Source organism: Sciurus carolinensis, chromosome 2 (genome assembly GCF_902686445.1).
Source record: "Sciurus carolinensis chromosome 2, mSciCar1.2, whole genome shotgun sequence".
In the NCBI taxonomy this organism is placed as follows: domain Eukaryota; kingdom Metazoa; phylum Chordata; class Mammalia; order Rodentia; family Sciuridae; genus Sciurus; species Sciurus carolinensis.
Window position 1 is genome coordinate 3,732,474 of NC_062214.1, and position 23,913 is coordinate 3,756,386.

Genomic DNA, 23,913 nt, shown 5'->3' on the forward strand with positions numbered 1-23,913 from the left:
CGCAAGTCCCCGTCCCTGGCTGCCAGTCACCATTCCCTCACGGAGGTCAGATCCTGTGTGGATCAGGTTCACTGGCTTTGCAAATCCACTCAATGGAACCTCTCAGGAGGTACTGTGTCCTGCGCCTCTCGCTCACCACGTGTGTGAGATTCACCTGTCTTACAAGGAACTGCGGAGGGTTACTTGCTGTGGTGTGCCTACCCTGTCATGTGAGTGGCCCACAATGTGTTCACACATTGTACTGCTGATGGCCCCCGGGCTGCTCCAGACTGACTCTTAGGAACAGCGGGGCTCTGGACATACAGCGCATGGTCGGGTGAGTGGGGGATGCATGTGCCCTGGTGCTGTGACTTGGCAGTAGAGCTGCCGAAAGATCATCGGGCAGGTGGTAGTGAGGGAAGTCCCAGCCTGGCCCTCCTAGGGCAGTCTGGTTATATCCCAGAGAGGCCTACAGACCCCACTCCCTGGATCTCACCCGTGTTATCATTTGTCATCCTTTGTATGTTTATTTTGTGTATTTGAGACCCCCTCTCCCTGCTACACAATCGCTCCTGAAGGCCAGGAGCTGGTCTGTGTGGTTTGGTCCATGAGTCCACTCTGCCCACGTCTACTAAGCAACAAGTGCATGCCAGGGACTGCCCTGGCAGCCAGGAGTCAACCGCGCACTTGAACAAGTCCTGTCTCCATAGCCTAAGGGCCCAGTGGTGGAAACAGAGTAAGCAGACAGATACAGAACATGTCATAAGTGCTTGGAGAAAAGGATAGGGGACAGAGGGTCGGGTGGGATCAGCAAAGGCCACACCAATGAGGTGACACTGGAGCAGAGATCCAGAGAAGTAAGAGAGGAGCCACAAGAGGGTATGAGGGGAGAGAGCTGCAGACTGGGGGATCAGCAGCATAAAGGCCCCAGTCAAGGGAAAAGCTCTGGGCATTTGAGAAGGAGTTGAAGGTCAGAGTGGCTGCAGCCGGGACAGGAGCCAAGGGGAAGGAATGAGGCCAGAGGCGGAAGTAGGAGGGCAGGCCCTGCAGGCATGGTCAGAAGCCCCACTCAGAGTGTGATGGGGAGTGTCCTGAGTCACCCTGTGCTCAATAGATGTTTGTTGAGTGAATGAATGAATTGGCCCACAGAGCCAATAGGATACCTGGGCTCCTACGACTGAGTCCTAGACCCTCAAAAAGGCTTAAGGGTCCCCTGAACACGTTACATATGCCCTTAAGCAGTCTCTGACCGCACCTTCATGGGCTTGTTGGACAAGAGTCTCCGCTGCCCACTTCACCCCCTGCCAACACCTGTTACCAGCTGTGTTGAATGATCAAGAGGGTCACTGGCCTTCTCTGCTGGAGGACACATGGAAGGTGCAGCTGATAAGCAAGTGCCCCACAAGGCTGGCAGAGCCAAGACTGGCCCATTTCTACTGAGGAAGTCATGAACTTGCAAGAGGCCACCTGGGAGTCTCAGCCCTTGGTGGTTTGGCCTTTCATAACCACATAGTTTCATTTTCTAACAGGGCAACTGAGATGACAGAAGAATATATGCTTCCCACTGGGACCCAAAGAGGGAGAGGCAGTGCTGGGTAAAGACCTTCATGTGGACACCAGGCCTTCAGAAATGGCCACAGACACATCCTCCCATTCCATTTGAAAGGACCTAAAAGATTAAACAGAGATGATTTGTTTTGGCCAAGCAAACTTTGGAGTTGAAGGCATTGGGATAAAAGATGTCAAGTTTCACAGGTCTGAACACAGGATCACCTCCAGTCAGCTGGGAAAATCCAGACAGAGGCCAAAATGTGGTTCTTCAGCTGTGCACACGTGCAGGAGGGCAGCACTAGGGGTCCAGATGCCCCAGAAGAAACTTGCTCGGGGGGTTGACTCTCTAGCCTTGGGCTGGAAGGCCAGAAGCTCAGGGAGAGCAGAATGAAGAAGAAGCCGAGTTCAGGGAGGTGGACTCTCTCCCCGTCTTTCCGTCTTTCAGGCAATAAGGCAACCAGAAGCATCCCACTCAGCAATGCCTAATAATCTACTGGAGTGTGAGAGTCCAGGAACAAAATCGTTGAAGGACCGTGTGGACAGAGCTGCTTGACCATCTAGCGGCTGGCAGCTGCCGACACGGGGGCGGGCAACAGTCTGTCTTGCAGCAAACTCACACCTACAATCCACCACAAAGCCAGGGGCAGTTTGCACGGTGTGACGCCGTGCCGTGGTGGGATGTCTGTATCCAGCCAGGCCTAATGACCCCTTCCCAGGAAGACCCCTGAAGTGCTCTATACATATGCAAAGAGCTGCCACCGGACATTTTGGTTTGCAGCTGCCCCCCACGCTGGGCTCTCTGAAACCCGGCGGGCATAGAGTCAGGAGGGCCCAGCGAGGGTTCACTGCAGGATGAAGGGTACAGCTGGATCGAGCACAAGCAGGAGCAGAGAGCACATGCATTCCTGAGCAGGTGGTCTCAGCCCACTTCTCCACGGCGCCTGCACCCCTTCCTCAACTCAGCACTCCCAGGACAGGGAAGGGTCCTTCACCACCAGCCGAGAGAGGAAGGAGAACTTCACCTCGAATGACGGACCTGATGAATGGGTGAGAGGCAGAAGCACCCTCAGCCACCACTTTGAAAGACAAATCGTCCCAAAGACAGCCTTGGGACCACGCCGGAGTCCTGTGGGCTGGACCCTGTGCTTAGTTCCATTACCTTCTCCCTCCTCCCTCCGCCCACCCTTTCCTCACTTTTTTGAGCATTGATCCTGAGGGTACTTCTCAGTCCAGAATCCATTACCCAGAGAAATTGACCTAGACCCAGCCATCTGCCATTCATCCATCAACTGAACCTTCCCTTATCCACCCACCCATCCCACCTAGCCCTCTATTGTAACAAGCTTCCATTTATCCATTCAAACTCCCATCCATCTTCAGTCCATCTGTCTGTCTATCCAGCATCCAAATGCCTGTCCATCCATTCAATCATCTAACTTCTTTACTCAAACCAACTCTGTTTCTACAAGTATTCAGCTCTGTGGGCATTTATTCACTCAGTCACTCTACCATCCGACTACTCATCCATTACCCATCCATTTTTCTGTTTGTCTTTTCTTCCATCCATCCATCCATCCATCCATAAACAATTCAACTATCTATTCCAACATTTACCCATCCAGTCATCTATCCACCACCCGCCTACCTAGCTATCATACAAATATGTATTTTGTACCCACTGTGGACCAGACACTCTCCTGTTGATTCAGCAGTGAACAGAGGTACCCAGCCTTCCTAGAACTTTTTTCCTAGCAATAAATCTAACCAGCATTCAGTGTATATTTCATGCCTAGCCCCGAAACATTAAGACCAAAAAACAGTCCCAGCCTGCAAAGAGTTCCTAGCTTCCTGGGGGGACTGATGCACAGCATGTACTTGACCCAGACATTGAAATGCTGAGGTTCAGAATCTATAGGAGCATTGAGGAAGCCCCTAAGCCCCGTTGGGAAGTTCCAGAAAGGGCAGGCGGAGGGAGTCAGGTAGAAAGCACAGCCCAAGTAAGGGCATGGGGCACGGGGCATGGACATACTGCCTGGAACCAGGGCAGCTCATGGCGGGAGCAGTGAGCACCAGGGTGACAAGAGAGAGTGCAGCTCAGCCTGAAACCTTGCTTGGCACAGGGTCCCAGTCACATTTTTAATGAAACCAAAGGACATTAGAAGATGTATTAGTCTGCCAAGTACAAAATGGGGCAACGGTGCCAGTCTCAGGGCTGTGACCAGAGTTCTGCCTCTGGAAGCACCTGATGCCACTGACCACAGCTGCTCACTAGGGAGGTAATGATGCACTAGCACGACAGCGATCATTGATGCGGCCTTAGCGGAGAGCTTCACCATGCTCGCGACTCTGTCGCTGACACTTTTTGCACCCTGCTATAGGAGGACCTCTCCGGGGGCCCCGGGGGCACAGGGATTTTTGCTGTCTCTCTGCAGCTCAGGGGCTGAGAGTTAGTGGCCCTCCAAGGGGAGGACTCAGGGTGCTCGAGGACGTGCGCGTGCCTGGCCTCGTGCTGCTGGGCGGGGAGGCCGTGGGCGGGCAGGAGAGAGGGTCGCGGCCCCTCTTCAGGAGCGGAACACGCTTCTGTCCCTTAATGATGCCATTATGGCTGTCACCCATGAATTTTGCTAAAACCTTTTGGGAAATTGTTTATATTTTCAGCTGAATGACCTCTTGGGTAATGAGTTTCCATAACAACTAATGGGTGTCCAGCACGCTTCCGCCCGGAGCTGGGCCCTTGGTGCTCTCTGATTCCCAGCAGCAGCAGCTGATGGCAGCTCAAGTGGTTCCTGTTTGCTACCTCTGTGCACAATGGCAGGTGGGTGGGGTGGGGGCCGGGCAGGCTCCAGCCCCAGGGCTGTCAGTACCCCCACCACACGCCAGCCCACCCTGGGGCTGTTCAGCCTTGCCCCCAAGGCCCCCGCCTGCATCTGGTGGGAAGCTCACGGGTATCTGGAGAGAGGGAAGCACCTAGTTCGATGGGCACACTGCAGTCAGACAGAGGGACCAGCTCGGAGCACAAGAAGACAAACAGATCAAAGGGCACTTTTCTCTGTACAAGGCCCCCCATGGGGGAGAAAGAGGACCAGAGAGATTTTTGGAGACCCTGACGGGTCACACAAAGCCGTTCTGTCAGGGCAGAAAGGCTTGGCTCTGCCTGGCAGGAAGCACGTTGCCAGCAACCCTGGGAGACCCTGGCTGGCCCTATGGTGGCCAGGTCAATGTAGCTGGGCAGGGAAGGCTGGGTCCAGTTTCCAGGGTGGGGGCTTTGCCGAGGCAAGGGTTGTGAAATACTCGCTGCGCAGAGAAGAGCTGATGGGCAGATCTTAACAAAGCTCAGAGGGCACGCACGGGGGTCTGGGAGCAGCATGTGCATCTCCCTGCCCCTGAGACGGCTTGGTCTCTGGCCACCAGCCAGAGGAGTGGTTCTCCTGGTGCCTCAGGTCAAAGACAAGGTCCAGTCGCCCATTCTCTCCAGGCCCCTTCTGCTAGACTCTGAGGCCTTGGGACTTCAGCTACTTTCCTTTTGAATTTGGAGGCGGCTGCAGAGTGGAGGGGTGAGCCTGAGGACCCCAGTCAGCTGAGGCAGGGATCCTTCCTCTGTCAACCGGCAGGAACCTCTGCTCCCTCACGTGGGGAATGAGGAGAGGGAGGGAGCTGGGCCCAGACCGAGAAGGGGCCTGGAAGCAGGGGCGCCACCCCGGGGCCTGGCCAGACCCCACTTGAGCGTACCCACCCTTTCCAGCCCTCTGCCCAGCAAGAGTGCCCGAGCCGTTGACAAGCCAAGAGAACAAGAGCCCCAGCCAGGCAGGAGCTGCAAGGGGCTGCACGTGAGGCCATGCCAGAGGGAAGGAGAACGGGGCCCTTTAATGGCGTGGCCTGGCAGGGTGGCTAGAGACAGCTGGGCTGAGAGAGGGCAGCGGGCTTCTCGGGGACACCTGGGCAGAGGCAGCAGTGAGGGCAAAGGAGCTGACCTGGAGGGCGCCAAGGGTTGGGATGTGGCTCAGCAGAGGAAGAGGAAGGGGTGGCTTGGGGTGCGGGCAGAGCAGCGGTGGGTGCCCTGTGACCCACATCCCCACTCTGGGACCGGGGAGCCCCTGGGGACAAGTCCGAATCCACAAGTGTGCAGAGCAGGAGGCGGCTGAAGAGGAGGCCACCTGGAGAGCCTGTGCCTGTTCAGAGGGCTATGTGGCGCAGAGGGGACCCGGCCTGCAGCCTCAGCACCTCAGCCTGGCCAGGAAATGGAGGTGGGGGCCACCTTCCCAAGGTCACACGAGGCCTTAGCACAAAGGACAAGCTGGCTGACAAAGGGGAGAAAGGAAGCAGAGACTTTCTGAGCCGGTCTTAATGGCGCCCCGGCAGATTGGAAGGGAGGAGCCGGCAGTGCTGGGGGGTCCATGAGGGCCTGCAGTCGGGCTTATAAAAGGGAAATCAATTTGCACTCCTCAGGAGGAGGCCGCGTGTGGCCTGAATTACTCTTCTGGGTTATTTGGTTTTGCCTTCAAATCAGAAAATTGTAGTCATTACAGCCCCGGGATTGATTGGCGAGGAGCGGCGCAGGTCCGCACCTCTGCCTTTGTCTGCCCGCGAGTGGAGAGCGCGCTCCCCAGCCGGGGGGCACCGGCGCAGGCGGCGGGAGAAAGGGCAGAGGCCCGCGGGGGCGGCCTGGGCAGACGCCTCTCTAATGCATCCGAGTCATGATTCTTCCGGTTTGACGTGTTGTGTACTTTCGGAGCTAAAAGGGGTCCGCACCGGCTGCCTGCTGGAGTCCGGCAGCCCTGCCCCCCGGACCGCAGAAATGCGCAGCCCCTCCACGGCTCGGCCGTCATCACCCATTGATCATCTTCAGCTTTACCCTTCATCCTGCAAGCCTCTGCAGATAGCCCCTCATTCACGATCACCCGAAATGCTATCGATTTGTTTTAATCTAACTTGCAACACGTTTCCAGCTCCACTGCCACCAGAGGGAAAGGCGGACATTAAGCCCCCTCCCCAGAGCCTTGGAGACGTCACCTCCTTCTGGCGCAACACCCCGTCTCCCAAGCACAAAACAGGCACTTTTTTTATTATTTATTGTAGTTCCGTGACCTTTCGGATTCTTCACAGCTCCACACACAGAGCCGAGTCCCTGGAGTAACTTCCATTGGCGATCTGTTAAGACCAAGTCATGGATGTTAACAAGGACCTTCCTTTGTCACCTTGGGGCCTCACACCCCTGTCCCTAGGGGGAAGAGGGCTTCCATTTGCCCCGGGCCCCTGACCCTGCCTACTCCTCGTTCACAAAACATGTGACAGGCAGCCACATGTTTTCTGCCCACAGCACCAGACTGGAGGTACTCAGAAAGCTCCCCTCTCCAGGACTCCTGCTTGTCCACGGAGGCCACCACAGCCAGGGAAGTCCTCTGGGAACGTCGGGTTTAGAAGAGTTAGATCAGCAAGAAGGCTTTTCACTGCCAGCTGTGTTTGTGGTTTGTCCAAGGGCACAATTCACCCACTAGCACAGTCTTTCCGTACCGAGCCTGTTCCACAGCGGGGGGCGTGGGGAACCTGGAGGGACTGGCCGAGCCCTGACTCCACCTCGCCCGGCGTGACCTGCCCCCTGTGCAGGGCCCCTAAGCCTTTGCATGATTCGGTTTCATCTAAGAAAAGGAGGAACACACACGTGCGCACAGTGTGGCCGGTGGTGTGGTCTGAATGCCTGCTGACTGTCCTGGGTTGTTGTGGACGGGACCCCACCGTGGGGAAGCCACGAGAACGCGTCACTGAGTTTGCCGTCTCCTGTAAATCTAGGGTTCTTTCGAGATTAAAACGCTGAGCTTTGCTGAGGGCATAATCGGAGCACCCATTCAGGTGTTTAGAGAGAACTCAGAGCGACGCAGGTGTCCTGCAGGCGGCCCAAGCCGGGCGTCAGTGTGTGCTTAACAAATGGGGTTTATCTTTGGCCCTTCGTCTATTGATTCAAGCCAGCAGCGGCCCCTTCGCGTTGGGCACGTCCAGAAGAGCGCGAGCCGTGTTTGCAGAGTGTCTGAGCGGCTTGGCAAAAGCCGGACTTTTTCTTTTATGCTGGCTCATGCGTTCTCGAGGTTAATTGTCGCTACTTGCACTGTTAGATTGCCCACGGAAGCGTCAACGCACGACCAGTTAGGTGCTGATGTTAGCTGGTGGGAGGGGGCTGGAGGCAGACCCGGGGCGGGAGGCAGAGTCTGCAAAGCAAGACTAATGGTGTCTGAGGGCAGGAGCAGGGGCTGACCAGCCCTCTGCTGGTCCTCCTTTCCCCTCAAGCCCCTGTGCCTTTGCCACTCAAGGCTGTGTCCGTCATCCACGGGCGTCTGTGCCTTTTTGACTTTTGGTGCAGATATGTCCTGTTTGCAGAGAGCAGCAGCCGTGCTCTTGAGTTCATGGTGCGTGGGAAGCACCTGCTCCTTCTTTCACAGGAGTTCTTCGTGCTGAATGGTGTCACAGACCAAACCTAACCCCAATCTGGGCTCAGATACAACCATTGCTGTGTGGTTTGGTGCAGGATCCTTAACCTCTCTGAGCCTCAACTTTCTTTTCCACAATCTGCTGATTAAAATGCAGACTTCTCTGCTAACATAAGGGGAAGCGAGGTGATGGGGGGCAGTCTATGAAAACAAAATTAACCCAAACACATGCTTGCTAGGGCCTCTGGAGACTGGAGATAACCAAGATGAAGTGCTTGGGTTCCCAAGCTTTATGCGGGAGACGGGGACAGCCAGCCCTTTCTTCATCCTTACTCTTTATTTTTCTCTTACCTTTACTGTACCTTCATCCCAGATTAGGCCAGCCCATTGATGCAGTGCTGACAGGCTGACAGGAACCGCAGGTGATCGATCGCCTGTGAACAAACACCCTTGCTGCTTTGGGGAGGGGACAGTCCCCTCCTTGGAATCGCAATCTCAACCTTAAAAACCAGGTCGGGGGTGGCGGCTGAGCCTCCTGCTGCTTCTCTTCACCTAGGGCTGGAGGCCACTGCAAAGCAGGAGAAGGCAGGCCTGGCCCAGAAGGTCCTGAAGCCCCTGAGAAGTGCATTAGGCCCCCTCCCGCAGCTGGTCCCCTCCTGCTCCCTGGCAAGCAAAGCAATCTGTGCTGTTCTGGAGCCCGAGGAAGGTGGAGAGCATCGTGCGCGCCTCCTGCTGCCGGGCTCTGGAGTCCTGCGTGTGCCTACGGGGCCCTCGGCAAGGGCACAGTGCCAGTCTGGAACGTGATGCTCCATCCCAAGAGGGTTCCTGCCTGCACCTGGGGGCTCAGTGAAGCCCCGCCCAGCCCCGGATTCACGCCCCTGCCTGGTCTCTGCGAAGGAAAACCTGAGCCCTCTGATCAGTGGTGGTGCTGGGCTGCCCAACAACAGCATGGCGCCCACTTCGCAAAGTCACCAAGTAATGGAAAACGCAGTCGAGTCGCCTGATGAGGCTGGTGATCCGATGGACTGGGTGGCACATCTAACCGAGTGGCGTTAGCCTGGCCTGTTAATTAAAGCGTGACACTTGAAGCACCATCCAAAGCACCCCTTAATTATTCCTTGAATCCAAGGCCGAAAGTACTGGAGGCGCTTCAAGACAGGCTGGAGCTGCTGAAGCCTCCTTCGCACGCAGGCCAGGCTCCCACCTGTCACTCAGGTGGAGGGAGAGCAGCAACCCTCTCCCCTGGGCACTCTGCTCAAGTTCAGGGGAAGGACTGAGGCTGCGTGAGGGGCTGGCCCCAGCTCAGCCCCACCCCAGGCTCCAGGCGCAGCACCAAGTTCATGGACAGCGGAGCACTCGCTGTTGCCAGATTGGCCGAAGGGTCTCCTGCATCCCGCCTTGCTCTGTGAGATCCCTAGGCACAGGCAGCTGGAGCCACGTTTCCAAAGCTGGGAATCAGCAGGCGAGGACTCACAGTCAAGACGAGTTCTTACTTTACATTAAAAGAAAAAAGTTTGTGCTGGGACAAAAAGCAAACTTCTCAGCAATGTGAGGCGTGTGTGACTTCAGGCAAGTTACTTAGCCTCTCTGGGCCCCATTTGCCTGTCCGTGTGTTAGTCAGCTTTGTGTCACTGTGACCAAAAGACCCGACAAGAACAACTTAGAGGAGGGAAAGATTGTTCTGGCTCACGGTTTCGGAAGTCCCAGTCTGTGGTCAGCCAACTTCAGACTTCACAGCTCTGAGCTGAGGTGAGGAGGGACATCATGGCTGAAGGGTGCAGTGGAGGGCAGCAGTTCAGGGCGTGACCGCAGGAAGCAGAGAGGGCTCCTCTCACCACGGCACGTCCTAGTGACCGCCCTCCAGCCACACTCCACCTGCCTGTAGTTACTGCCCACAAGTCAGTCGAGACGGATTAATCCACTGATGAGGGCAAGACTGACGGACCACGTCACCTCTGACTGCTTCCACACTGTCTCACATGTGAGCTTTGGGTGTTTCATGTCCAAACCCAACAGCCTCATATCTGGGGCTCAGAACTTCGGACAAGAGGATGGTGGCGGGGCGGTGGCACGCAGGGTGGCCTGCTCAGCATGAGAGCCGGGCCCTGGTGTGCCCCTCACGGCACCTGGCCACCACAACAAGCCTTTCCAGAGTCCACTAAACTCAGGTCCCAAGACGGTGGTTGCCCCCGGACCTAGGTGCACTTGGGCATCCTGGTGGCTGGGAAGCGAGGTCTTGGGACCTTGGATCACCTGAGGAGGCACCAGCCCGTTCTCCAGAGGAGTGAACAGACACCTGGGGAAAGCCAGCTGGCAGGAACGATGGGTGCCCCTCCACTAGGCCATTCCCGAGGCCTGGCTCCTCACCAGCCCCGAGCCTTCTGGGCCTAGGAGGGTCGGAGGGAAGTGTTCAGGACATCAGGGGAAAAGACCTAAAACTGTACCAAGAGTCAAGGATGAGCAGCAATTAGACAGTGTGCGTCACAGTGAACAGCACATGTGCCCCCCACTCATAAGTCCTGCTCCTGGGACTTGACCCCCCAAGATGGAAGGACCCCCAGAGCAGGGCTTGTTGCAGCCAGGCAACCCCCACCCCCCACTCTCCCAGTTTCAGCAAACAAAGAGGTGTCCCCAGGGAGGCGCGCCCCACACAGCTAGCCAGGGGCTGCTGTCTCCTTCAGCACAAACACTTCCTAGGTGCAAGCTGGGGTTGAGCTAGTGAGCAGAACAGCGTCACTCCTCACAGAAGCCCGCGTGGAAAGACGTCCGCGTGGACCCGCCTCTGCGCGGACCCGCCTCTGCGCGTTCAGTGCACACAGAAGGACCCTGCTGCACTCGTTCAGTGTAAGCTCTACAAACTCACGTGCACAGGCGGTGTGCACACACAGCACGCAGCAGGTGTGTCCTTCCTTCCATTTTGATGAATTTGCTTTTGTACTATCATGAACGGCTAATTTTTAGACTTTACAAAGAGTTAGAATTTAAAATCTCCAGGACCAGCTCTGAAGTCTTGCATGGGGTGGAATCCTGCTCCATCCGGGAGCAGATCCCGTCTTCTTCCCCAGGGTCAGGCTTGGAGTGAACCCGACACGCACCGCAGTTCAGACGCTGACAGACGCCCGTTGGCAAGCAGCAGGGCAGCGGGCTGAGCCAGCCTGGCACCTGAGCCTACGACAGCACAACTATTTATTTAACGGATGGCTGCTGTCTTCATTCAAATGATGTCGCCGGTTGGAAATGAATGCCCATTGAATCTGTCACAGTGACAAAACACACCTGGGTTTATCCTTCTGCTGCCAAGGCTGAGAATTCAATATTTTTTTCATTAATTTTTATCGCCTTTTTTAAAAAGGGGGCTTCAGCTAGGGAATGAGGAGGTTTTCCCTTTCCCAGGCCTTCAGCCTCCCTGCCTCCTCCCTCTCCCGGGATTCTGCTGGAAGCAGGGTGGACTCACCCTCACGAGCCTCGCCATTCAAAGGCCATGCTTCCCCAAAGCGCGGAGTGATGAGCTGATGATTAGCTAACCGCCGGAAGACACCTGCTTGTGCCCAGCTGCGTGGCCCTTGCAGGTACCTCGCCTCCCTCTGTCCTTAGAAAGCACTCAAAGCCCAGACCTCCAGGTATCTGCTCCCCCTCCCTCACCCAGCCTGGCTCCAGGGTCCCTTGTGCTACAAGCTTAGACCCTGAACCCGTGTCTGTTAGGTGACTCCATTGATTCTGTCTCCATGAGGTTCTGCTGTGGTCTTATCACCCCACACCTGTAGGGAAGGACAGAGTGGTTCTGACCTGCCAGCTCGCTCATCCAATCCTTCCTTCATCAGCCTAAGTTGGTTTCCTGCTGAGTTTCGGGTAGTGTGATGAACGCATCCCACAGGCCTGCCCCAGAACTCTCAGCCCTCTGACGGGGCAGGAGGGAGGAGGCAGTTTCCTGGGCCAGGCAGGAGGGACCCTCAGCCCTGCCTCCGCCTCCCGCCTCCCCCACAGCAGGGCTGGAGACAGGGGCGCTCTGTGCATGGCCAGACCTCACAGGAAGGGAGGCCCCAAGGAGCGTGCTCCTTGGCCCACAGGGCAGGATCCGGAGCGCCTCAGAGGCAACGGGGCGTCTGGGTACTTCTCTGCGACGTCAGTGGGAGCCCCTTGGAGGATATGCTTGCTCCCCTTTTCCATTGCCCAGGCTCAGACCTCGCTTAACCCCTGTTATGGCTTAGGTGGGGTGTCCCCCAAAAGCTCACGTGAGACAATGCGAGAAAGTTTAGAGGTGAGACAACTGGGTCGCGAGGGCCTGGACCTAGTCAGCACATTCGTCCCCCGAAAGGGCTCCCTGTGAGTCACTGCAAGCACGCGGGGTGTGGCGGAGGAGGCGGTCATTCGGGTGTGCCCATGGGATCTATGCTTTTCCTTGGCGAGAGGAGTCTCTCTGCATCCTGGTGCCATGTCCCGAGCTGCTCTCTCCCCCACACCTCCCTCCATGATGTTCTGCCTCACCTCCGGCCTACAGCAATGGACTGAGACCCCGGGAATGGTGAGCACCAAATAAACCTTCCCTCCTCTAAAACGGTTCCTTTCAGTCCTTTGGGTCACAACAGTGAAAAGGCTGAGTAAGACGCCCAGAGCCTCCCCAGGGCCTCCCTGTCCTGGTTTGCGTGGCAGGATAGAAATAGCTACTCTTCCCGCGCGGCTGTGTGCCAGCCTGTCCCCTGAGTCCTCTCTGCACTTGGTTCTCCCGGCCAGGCCAGAACCTTCCAAACAGGACCCACGGAAGCCAAAGGGTGGGCCACAGCCTCGCTGGAGGGATGGGACCCGAAGTCGGCTGTGCACAAATTCAGAGCCTCCACCATGCTCCTCCCCAGGATGGGACAAGGTACTGCGGTGCTGTGCAGGACCCCAGGGCCAAGGAGTGCTCAGTGCAGCGTCCCTCCCTCCCTCTGGAGGCTGGCCAGGGAACACACCTGCCTGCATCTGGTCAGCACGAAGCTCGTTGCCGATGACCTCACCCCACATCCCGGATGTGGCCCTGGGGGAGTTCCCGGGGGCCCAGTCCCGACGCTGCCACCCTATGACCCCCTGGATTTTCTCAGCAGCTCTAAGCCCCCCAGAACCCCACTGGCAGCACAGAGCCACTCTTGCCTCCTGAAGAAGCCCTGCTATTGCATCGGACTCCTAACTCCTCGGAGGTGACCCTGTTACCTACGAGCAGGTGGGGACAGGGAGCGGGGGCGGGGAAGGGAAGCAGAGAGGAGCTGGGCAGGGGCAGGAGAGGCACAGGGAGAGGAAGACCTGACGCGGGCGGGGGAGAGGGCTGCATCCGCCACAGGGACAATGGCGGCCAGAGGAGAGGAAGCCTGGGCTGCTTGGACAGGTGTTCTCGGTGGCTGCCGGGGAGGCGAGGGGCCGGGGTCAGGGAGGCTGCAGCAGCGCTTCCCTTCTCACTTCCTGGATCCCAGGAGTTACCTGGCAAATGTTCCTGCACTTCTCTGGGGGCCGCCGCAGCCCTGCAGCCAGCAGATGCCCGGTGAGGGTGGCCGGGGGCTCTTTCCCTTTCTCCCAGGAGCACTGAGTACAGCAAGTTCCTCACAGGCCCTGAGACCTGTGCTCTGGCCCTCAGGAGGCCACTGGATGCTGACGCCTGGGGGTGCTGTGTGCATTGTCACATTTCCGACAAGCCAGCGGCTGCCACCCAAGGTCCCACAGCAAGGAGCCCAGTGCTCGAGCCCCAGAGCCTTGAGCACCCTTGGCGGTTCCCTTGTTTCCTCAGAGGACCCCTCTGCAGTACCTGGCGGGGCACGCTGGGCACGTGCTTTCAGGATGGCCGCCTCCTGTGGTCCACCCGACAGCAGCCGCAGACACGTGAGCCCAAGGCGACAAGGCCTGCAGAAGGGCTCTCAGGAAGGCCACGAGGAAGGCCTGCTGCAGGGGACAGGGCCTCCCTGGAGTGGAGGAATCAGGCCACCAGGGCCACAGGCCCGGCACTGGGAAGGGGTACAGTCCATCAGAGCGCGTGGTCCCGCCTCTGCTTCATGCGGGAGGCGATCAGTACCTTTGCACAATCATGCTTAATCGAGGAGGAAATGGGTTTTGATCACAAAAGCATAGATCCGATTTTGCTTTTTTAATTAGAAAAAACATCCATTTTAGAAAGCCAAGCATAAAGATGCTTAGGCTCAGGCAGGAAGGAGCTGCTGGGGTGGCGGGGCCTTCCAGGCAGGGGAGGGGCTACGCTGCCCCAGGCCCCAGCCGGGACTAGGACAGGGACGGAGGCATGACCAGCCCAGTCGGCGCAGGCACCTTGCACCTTAGCCACGCTGTCCTGAGTGGTGCAAGTCAGGCTGGCCCAGCCTGGAACCTGACTCCTGGCCTTGCCAGCCGGCAGCCTCTGGGACCTGGTGTCTTCATCCGTGGGGGGCAGTGCCTGATGGCCTGAGGCGCCCAGGGCACCAGAAGAGCAGAGGCGAGCTGGGTGGAGAAGGATGGGCCTTCTCCCGCAGGTGCCTCCATTCTGGGCCCATCTGCGTCCCTGGGTCTCACAGAACATTGACGGGGAGCAGGAGGCTCGCCACCAACAGGCTGGGCACCCGGGGGGCTGTGTGAGGAGAAGGAGCTGCCTCCAGGTGGGCAGGAGAGGTCCTGCCATTGGGCATGGCCACACCGGAGGAGGGCAGCCTGGGGCCACCGCAGCAGCTGTGTTTCAGTCAGCTGTTCTGCTGGGACTGGAAACCTGACTTCTGTTTTCATGTGAGACTCAACATTTTCATTTATTTTTTCGTATTGGCATCCATTCTTTTTTATTTGTTCCTTTTACATATACCAGACAGCCGAGCGTATTTGACATCTGGTACACACATGGAGTGTGACTTCCTGTTCCTGTGGGGGTACACGATGTGGAGTTTCGCTGGTCGTGTATTCAAATGTGAACACAGGAAAGCGACGTCTGATTCAATCTACTGTCTTTCCCCTCCCCCTCCCTTCCCGTCATCCCCCTTTGTCTAATTCAATGAACTTCTGTTCTTCCCTTCCGCCTACCTTATTGTGAATTAGCATCCCCATATCAGAGAGAATATTTGACTTTTGGGTTTTGGGATTGGCTTATTTCACTTAGCATGATAGTCTTCACATCTATTCATTTATTGGCAAATGCCATGATTTCGTTCTTCTTTATGACTGAGTAATATTCCATTATATATTTATACCCCATTTTCTTTATCCATTCATCTGTCGAAAGGCACCTAGGTTGGTTCCATAGCTTAGCTATTGTGAATTGAGATGCTATAAACATTGATATGGCTGCATCACTATAGTATGTTGATTTAAAGTCCTTTGGGTATAAACCAAGGAGTGGGTTAACTGGGTCAAGTGGTGGTTCCATTCCAAATTTTCAGAGGAATCTCCATACTGCTTTCCACAGTGGTTTGCACCAATTTGCATTACCACCAGCAATGTATGACTACACATTTTTCCCTACATCCTCCCCAACATTTACTGTTACTTGAAATTCTTGGTAATTGCCCTTCTGACCGAAGTGAGATGAAATCTCAGTGTAGTTTTGATTTGCATTTCTCTAATTGATAGAGATGTTGAACATTTTTTCATACATTTGTTGACCAATTATAATTTTTCTTCCATGAAGGACCTGTTCAGTTCCTTTGCCCATTTATTGGTTGGGTTATTTTTGGTTTTGGTTACATTTTTTTGAATTCTTTATATATCCTGGAGATTAATGCTCTATGTGAGGTGAGTGTGGCAAAGGTTTTCTCCCGTTCTGTAGGCTCTCTCTTCATGTTCTTGATTGTTTCCTTTGCTGTGAAGATGCTTTTAGTTTGATTCCATCCCATTTATTGATTTTTTATTTTACTTCTTGCATGTTAGGAGTCTTTTTTAGAAAGTAAGTTCCTAAGCCAACAAGATGGAGAATTGATCCTCCATTTTTTTCTAGTAGGCACAGGGTCTCTGTTCTAGTGCCTAGGTCCTTGACCCACTTTGAGTTGAGTTTTGTGCAGGGTGAGAGATAGGGGTTAAGTTTCATTCTGCTACATATGGATTTCCAGTTTTCCCAGCACCATTTACTGAAGAGGCTATCTTTTCTCCAATGTATATTTATGGTAACTTTGTCTAGTATGAGATAACTGTATTTATGTGGGTTTGTCTCTGTGTCTTTTATTCTGTACTATTGGTCTTCATGTCTGCTTTGGTGCCAATACCCTGCCATTTTTGTTAATATAGCTCTGTAGTATAATTTAAGGTCTGGTATTAATGCATTCTGCTTCATTTTTCTCACTCAGGTTTGTTTTGACTATTCTGGGCTTCTAATTTTTCCAAGTGTATTCATGACGGCTTTTTAATATTTCTATGAAGAAAGTCATTGAAATTTTAATATCAATTACATTAAATCTGTAATAGAGCTTTTGGCAGTATGGCCATTTTGACAATATTAATTCTGCCTATCCAAGAGCATGGAAGATCTTTCCGTTTTCTAAGTTCTTCAATTTCTTTCTTTAGTGTTCTGTAGTTTTCATTGTAGAGGTCTTTCACCTCTTTTGTTAGATTGATTCCCAAGTGTTTTATTTTATTTTATTTTATTGAGGCTATTGTTAATTGGATAGTTTTCCTCATTTCTCTTTCAGTTGATTCATCATTGGTGTATAGGAATGCAATTGATTTATGGGTGTTAATTTTATATATCCTGCTACTTCACTGAATTCATTTATGAGGTCTAGAAATTTTCTGGTGAAATATTTTGGGTCTTCTAAATATAGAATCATGTCATTGACAAATAGGTATACTCTGAGTTCTTCTTTTCCTATCTGTGTTCTTTAATTTCTTTCTTCTGCCTAATTGCTCTGGCTAGAGTTTCTAGGGATGAAAGAGGGCATCCTTGTCTTTTCCAAGTTTTTAGAGGGAATGCTTTTAATTTTTCTCCATTTTATTGGCTTTGAGTTTAGCTTTTACAATGTTGAGGTATGTTCCTACCATCCCTAATTTTGCTAATGTTTTGAACATGAATGGTAGGCTTTGATGTCATCTTCAATTTCATTACTTGAAACTGATCTATTTAAATTTTCTATGTCCTTTTGATTCAATTTGTTTAGGTCATATGTCTCTAGAAATTTGTCAATGACTTCAAGATTTTCTATTTTATTAGAGTATCAATTTTCAAAATTGTTTCTTCTTATTGTCTGTATTTCAGTAGTGTCTCTCATGATATTTCTTTTTTCATCATGAATATTAGTAATTTGGGTTTCTTTTTTTTTTCTCTTGTTTAACTTGGTTAAGGGTTTATCAATTTTATTTATTTTTTAAAACAACTAACTTTTAATTTTACTTATTTTTTTGAATTTTTTTGTTTTAATTTTATTTATTTCAGCCCTGATTTTAGTTATCATTTGTCTTCTGCTTTTGGTATTGATTTGTGTTCCTTTTTCTATGGCTTTGAGATCTAATGTTAGGTTATGTATTTGGTGAGTTTCTATTCTTTTAATGAATAAGAGCAATGCAATGAACTTTTAACACAGCCTTCATAGTGTCCAGAGATTTTAACATTTTATATTGCTATTCTCATTTACCTCTGAATACTTTTTTATTTCATCCCTTATTTCTTCTGTTATCCATCAATTATTCAATAGTGTATCTTTTAGTCTCCAGGTGTTAGAGTAACTTCTGTTTTTATTTTATCATTGATTTCTAATATCATTCCATTATGATTTGGTAGAATGCAAGGTTATCTCTATTTTTTTAACATTTATAAAGAGTTGCTTTGTGGCATAAAATATGGTCTATTTTAGAGAAGGATCTGTGTGCTTCTGAGAATAAAGTATTTTCAGTCATTGATGGATGAAATATACTATGTCTGCTAAATCTAAATTATTAATTGTATTTTTTAGTTCTATAGCGTGTTTATTTCATTTTTGTTTAGAGGATCCATCCAGTGGTGACAGAGGTGTGTTAATGTCACCCAGAATCACTGTGCTGTGGTCTGTTTGATTCTTGAAATTGAGAAGGGTTTGTTTGATGTAGGTAGATGCTCCATTGTTTGGGGCATAAATATTTATGATTATTATGTCTTGTTGATGTATGATTCCCTTAAGTAGTGTGAAATGTCCTTCTGATTAACTTTGGCTTGAAGTCCACTTTATCTGATGTGAGGATAAAATCTCCTGCTTGTTTACAAGATCCATGTGAATGATATGTTTTTTCCCATCCTTTTACCTTCAATCTGTGGATGTCTTTGCCTGTGAGGTGAGTTTGTTGGAGAAAGTTTATAGTTGGGTCTTACATTTTAATCCAGTCTGCCAGTCTGTGTCTTTTGATTGATGAGTTTAGGCCATTTACATTCAATGTTATTATTGAGAAATGATTTTTTATTCTCTGTCATTTTGATTTATTTCTGGTTTTTCATTTGAATTAGTTTCTCCTTTGATTAACCATTCTTCTAATGTAGTTTCTCTCTTTTCTTATCATGAAATAGTTTATTGACTATGCTTTGTAGTGCAGGCTTTCTAGTTGTGAATTTTTTTAACTTTTATCATGGAAAGTTTTTATTTCATCATCAATTCTGAAACTTAATTTTGCTGGTATAGTATTCTTGGCTGGCATCCATTTTCTTTCAGAGTTTTGCATATGTTATTCCAAGATCTCCTAGCTTTGAGGGTCTGGGTTGAAAAATCAACTGAGATCCAGACTGCTTTCCATCTGATGTGACCTGTTATCTTCCTCTGCAGTCTTTAAGATTCTATCCTTATTCTGTATGTTAGGCATTTTTATAATAATGTGTCTTGGTGAGGGTCTGTTGTGTATTTAGGGTCCTGTAAGCTTCCTGTATTTGATTTTCCATTTCATTCTTTATGCTTGGGAAATTTTCTGATATTATGTCATTGAAAAAATTGTGCATTCATCTAGTCTGATAAATCTTAAATTTGGTCTTTTCATATTATCCCATATTTCTTGGAAGTTCTCTTCATGGCCTCTTAACATCTCTCCATGGTCAACTTTCTTTTCTTTTTTAATTTTATACCTTTATTTTATTTATTTGTTTATTATGTGGTGTTGAGGATCAAACCCAGGGCCTCATGCGTGCTAGGTGAGTACTCTACCACTGAGCCACAACCCCAGCCCACCTTTATTTCCAAGTTGTATATTTTGTCTTCATTTCCTGAAAATTTGTCTTCCAAGTAGTCTAGTCTGTTGGTAATGCTTTCCATTGAGTTTTTCCTTCATTTCAGGAATTTCTGCTTGATTTTTTTTTCAGAAGCTCTCTTAATTTAAGTAATTTTTCACTTCCTGTATTTAATCTCTGATTTTACTCCTTACATCATTCCTCACCTCAAAGATCAATTCAACTATGTACTTTCTAAACTCCTTCTCTGACATTTCTTCCACTCTGGTGTTGATGGATTCTGTTACTGAAGTATCTTGGTTTGTTGGTGGCAATTTGTTCCTTTTGTTTTCCATGTTGTTTCTGTGTCTACCCATCTAACAGTGTGGGTCAGAGTTTCTACCCTGTGTAGTTATCATGTCCCTGAAGGTTTCCAGTACCTTGCTGTTTAGGGGGAGACCAATAATAACAACCACCAACACAAACAATGTACAACATTAAACCACATACTTCCTGCTATGGTGTCTGCAATGTTAATTATCACAATAAACAGAAATGATATGACCAGTTATTGCCTACAGTAAAAACAGTAGCTAACAAAAGGGCTTATAATTTCAAATGGTGAACTGGGAGAGAATAGAAGTGATGTAGGATGTAGTGACTAAGAGGGAAGAGGAAAGAAGATAAAAGTAAAAAATTAAAGGAAAAGTGAAAGAGAGAAAAATAGAGATTGTTAGCAGAAGAAAAGAGAGAAAGAGAATCAAGGAAAACAGATAAGTGAGAGGAAAAATATATATATAGTAAAAATTTATAAAAAATAACTGAATACAGAGGAAAATGAGAAGGAGGAGGGGGCAGGGGTATGAAAGATGGTGGGATGAGACAGACATCATTACCTATGTACATGTATGATTACACAGATGGCATGATCCTACATGGGGCACAACCATAGAAACAAAAGTTGTATCTCATTTGTGTATAAAGAATCAAAATGCAGTCTGTAAAAATAAAAAAAGATCAAAAAAATAAGTGAATAGAAAAGAAAATTGAAATATACTAATGAAAAAATCCTTGTCCTCAAAATACTGATCCTTGAAAAATAACAAGCTCCAAAAGTGCTAGAAATGAGGAAAAACAAGTATGAATATGTATAAATGTCCATGAACCATTAGGGTCACAATCAAACAGAGAAAAGTAAAAAGAAAAAAAATCTCAGTAAAAAATTGAAGGATTGTTTCTGCTGGAGTTCAGAAGAGTCTCGGCTTCCTTGCTCGAGCGGCGAGGCGTCCTGGGCGAGCTCCCTGGCCTCACGGCTCGCTCTGGGCCTTCCGGTGGGATTGAAGGACTTGGGTCCTTGGGCTGCCGTAGGTGCTGAAAACCCGCACAGGTGGGGAGAAGATGGCAGGCGCCAGCTCCCATGCAGTCACACACCTGCACGTGGCCGAGCAAGCCCGACCCTAAAGTCAAGGCCGCCAAGGGGACGGACATAACGTGACGACAGAGATCCAGTTACCCACCAGACACCTGCAGCCTCCAGCGCAGACTTGGGGTTTTCAGCCCCAGCGGCCTTCAGGTCCTCGAGGAGGGACCTAGACCACGGCCACCAGGAGGACCCACACATCAGAGCTGTCACTCCCGAAAAGTGGGCGGCGACTAGGAATGTGGGCCAGTTACACCACCCGAGACATTAGCGATTTCTAAATTGAGGAAGATCAAGTGAAGCCAGAGGGCTCGAGGGGTTTTGCCCGTGACGGTCTCATCCTGAGCACACATTCTGCATCTGTGGTTTGCTCAGGGTCCCGCGCCTGCTCTGTGGAGAAGAGCGCCAGGGAAGGGCGCCAGCAAGCCCGGCTGCCAAGGGCCATCGTTGACCGCGCCCTGGGCTTACCTCACTGTCCCAGCCTTTGTCCCACCAGGACGGCCCCCGCCTGTCTCAGAGCCAAGGCTCCTTGGGGAGGTAACTTATTGCAGAGCTGGTACAGGATGTATAGGACCACCTTGGGACATCCGCGTGCAGAGCATGAGGACAGTAACCGCCTGCGTGTGGAGAGCACATCAAGGGACATGGAAGCCAAGGAGAGAGTTCCCAGTGGCCACAGCTGGAGATGCACGAGAAGATCGTCACCTGGAGTGAAAACAAATATCCATGGGACAACGCCGATTAAAGAATTGAATAAATAAATAAATTGGGGGGAGGAGAGGAGTCTGTTGGGCAGAAGAATTCTCCAGACAGTTTATACAGCCAACCCACCCTCAGGGAAGTGGAGACTGACTGCCTCCTTCTCACAAGGGGGCAATGGGGGCCCTGGCCTAGTCTGGGGGACAGCAGGCACTACTAATGCTTCAGCCACCACCCCAGGGGATGAGGAGCTGGCTGGCTCTGTGTGTCAGTAGAGAAGCAGGGAAAAGCATGGCAGGCACTGGAACAGACAAGTTAAGACTGAGCAAGGAGGAAGCAGGACCTGTAGGCAGAGCGGCCAGAGGACAGGGACGGTGTTCACACCGGGAAGCCGGGTGGAATAGTGGGCACCATCACAGAAACAGCCCTCTGCATGACTGTCACACTCCTAGACAGTCCAGCTTTATTGCTGGGGAGCTCGGGTGGAAGCTTTAACAACCAACAGGGAAGCAAGTGCCTTCCACAGAAAGCATGCTTTAAACTCTGTGTGCCATGTGGTCTCTGGTGCCACCACACGACTCTAAGCCACATCGAGACCACGGAGCAGCTGAGCGTGAAGCTTCATTTTTGGACTCTGAGGTTTGCGTTCGCATCGTGGCTTGTGTTGCAAATATGATTGTTCTTCTTTTGATTTGTTTTCCAGGCTCAGAGGTTTATCAGAGAGTTGGACTCTTAGACCAAAGGCCATGGGGACCCTAGAGTGGAACTTCGGGGACAAGCCCAGAGTGTAGGCCTCAGGCCCTCTCCACTCTGGCCTGGACCCTGGACTTTCCAGAATCACACATACCAGCACCGGGGAGACTCAGGCTGTGGGCCCCACAGCCTTGGGCTGCACTGGCCGGGAGGCTCAGGAGTGGAGGAATCTGACACCCTGTCTGGGATTTTGCCATTTGGTTTGGTTCTGTCAGGAGAGGCTCAGCATGGGTAGAAATTTCCTGGCCCTGGGATGGAACTGGGCTCCCAACCCACGTCTTGGTGCCACCTCGCACAGGTGACATCTCTGTGCCACCTTACCAGTCCCCCACCCCAATCTGATCTCATTAATCTTGAGGTAACGATGGCGGGGAAGCACTTCTCTGCGGGGGGGTCACACTTGCGAGCTCATTTCCAAAGATGCGCCTCCTTGACTTGCAAAGGAAGGAGCAGGGCAAGCACCCAGCGCCCAGCCGAGATGGGGCCTGGGGAGGCTGACGCTGCGTTCTCTTAGGTCCGAGGAGCCAGCCCCAGGCGTCACTGGGCACAAAGTGTGCCGTTAGTAAAACCCTTTGCGGTGATGTGGAGTTGGTGGTGCGGCGACACCAAGCTGGCTCCTCCTGGCGCCCACAACCGCGGCCTCCGCCATCGTCCAGCACCACAGTGCCCTGGAAACCCCCATCCTGGCCGCATGTCCACCATTCATTCCCGACCTCGGTGGGCTCCCTGGGTGCCCCTGGCCTGCTGCACCCGCATCCCAGTGCTGTTCCTGGTCCAGTCACCTGTCCTTCCTGGCCCCCCCACTGGCTCCCCGGCAGCCCGTCTGCAATCGTCTCACCCCCTCCACCCACAGCTGCACCTCAGCTGCACGGCCTGTGCCAGGCAGCCCCCATTGGCCCTGGCCACATAGGCCTCCGCTCTTCTTCCTCAGGTGCCTCACACCTGCCTGTCGCAGGACCTTGTCCTGCTGTTGCCTCTGCCTGGTGCACCCCACCCCCTGCTGGGCTGCCTCCGTCCCAGCCTCAGGTTCCAGCTTCTCCCTCCTGCAGGTCTAGAGGAGGGACACAGTGCCCTGTGACAGTCCTCTGCATAGTGGTCACTTCTGGTGATGGCTATCTCCTGATCAGACTGGACACCTCCTAGCCAGGACGGGGACTTCATCCTTCACACTCCCTGCTGAGCCGAGCCTGGGTTTTCTCAGGGACACAGGGCCAGCTTCTGAATTTGCAGGACCCAGTGCAAAGCAAAAAATGAGGGCACTTAGCTGAAAAATGACGAAGGGTTTCCAAACAGTGACAGGGCAGCGTAGGGACTTGTGAGTGCGGGGCCCCACGTGAGGAGCACAGGGTACCTGCCCCTAAAGCTGCTCTTGCTAGAATTGTGAGGAACACACTCACCTGTCCAAACCCAAAGAACGGACTGAGACAAAAGGCACAGGGAAAGATGGGGTGCCCCGTGGTCAGCACCCAGAGCAGCTGGAAGCAGCTGACTGCAGGGTCCATCCCGGTCCTCCTCTGCGGAGTGCTGTGTGGTGCGCTCTTCCCAGCCAGCATGTGGGCCTTGCTGTCCCCTTCAGGTTGTTTAGAGAAACCTACCTGGAGCTGCCCCACCTCCTTTGCTCTCTGGAGGTGGGAACATCGTCTGGGCTGAACGCGTTCTGACGCAGCAGCTCTTCTGTCTCCACCAAGCTTCTCTTTCTCCCCAGAAGGCTTCCCTGGTGGCCAGCCGACCTCCTCACCTCCGGGGAAGGGCTGTTCAGGGTGGGCTTTGCAGCCGCCGCGCCCAGGCCGCGGTCCTGTTGCTGAGCTCTCCGTCTGCTCCGCGTCCCACCGGCTGCCTTCCTGACATCCCGATTTACACTCAAGACTGAACACTGCATTCTGAAAACGGACCACTGGACGCCCTGTTCCTCACAGAATGAGTGTCCTTGGACCAGCGCTCTGCCCTCGGAGAGTCCTGTCCCCACCTGCGAGTTGGGCCCTGTGTTAGCTCTCTGTGCTTACAGG